This window comes from Montipora foliosa, chromosome 8, assembly GCF_036669935.1.
Source record: "Montipora foliosa isolate CH-2021 chromosome 8, ASM3666993v2, whole genome shotgun sequence".
Lineage (NCBI taxonomy): Eukaryota > Metazoa > Cnidaria > Anthozoa > Scleractinia > Acroporidae > Montipora > Montipora foliosa.
Window position 1 is genome coordinate 44,615,028 of NC_090876.1, and position 1,242 is coordinate 44,616,269.

Below are 1,242 nucleotides of genomic sequence, written 5' to 3' on the forward strand. Positions count from 1 at the left end.
AATCAACAATTCTTGTTGAAGGATGACATCCAAACCGGCCAGACTTAGTATTTTACTCTGTCTAACGCCAGACGATTTTACTCGTTGATGGGGAACCCCTGGGAGTCAATGGGTTGATAATGTCTTTGCCTTTGGTGTGACTGATTGACTGTTTTTTTGTCAACAAAGCTCATACATGTGTCCATTGAAAGGAATCTGAACATGAATTTCTATTTGATTCTTTTTCACTTGACTTGTGTGGTATACACTTGTCCATAAATATTTTAAGTATTGGTGGTTTTCCAAGTTTTGCAATATTAAAGGTCTTTCCTAGATCCAGAGATAATAAATTATTCAACATTTTATATTGTCAGTCATGATGACAGCACAAAATTTACTTGAACTTGGTGTGTCAGTTGCACAATCTATTGTCACGGGACTTACTTTTGTACACAGTAAAACTAGGTTCTAGCCACCAAAAAAAAAAATTGCAACAAACAGAAACTGTGTAGTTTTTATGGTTTCCGTAACTGGTCTGGGTACTTAAGGTGATTCCTTAGTAATAGAAGTTGTCGTAAGATTTTTTTAAAACTTTTCTCGATTGTTCCCTATATTATGGTGACTCGAAATGTGCAATTAAAAAAGTAGGTCACCAAGCTCGTTTGAGAGACATAACTTGCTCAAGTTACTCATTTAATCATTGCGCCTTCATCTATCAAGGACAAGTTTATTCCATCGGTTCAGGCTACGTTTTGCACGAACAGGAAGCACAGCTTTGACGTAATTCTTGAAATAACAAAACAGGTGAATTGTGTTGCTCAAAAGGAATAATTTAATGTTTGTTTTATGGCACAGGCACAAGTCTTGAAAAGGGACTGACTACAAATGTTCTTCGGGTGCGTGATCTCGAGGAGACAATTTTGTGTCCACGAGTGATGGCTACGAATACTATCTTTCCTGTAACTTTTTTTTCTGACGTAAATTTTTTGTAATTTTTTTACAGCGCAAAGAAGATGAGTAAGAGAATAAAATTATGCCAAAAAAAAGATAGGTCACCAACCTCGTTTAGGAGAAAACAGAAAGCAAACCAAGCTCGACCCCTCGACAACACGTCTCCCCGATAGCGCGGTTTCACTTTCACAGTCGGACTTAAATCTTCTTTAGCATTATCAAGGCTATCACTCGACTTTTTGTTTTGTGAGAGTCCAAAACGTTTCTTGTTTTGCTCTTTACTGCTGTGCTCTGAAAACGGCCATTCTTCTT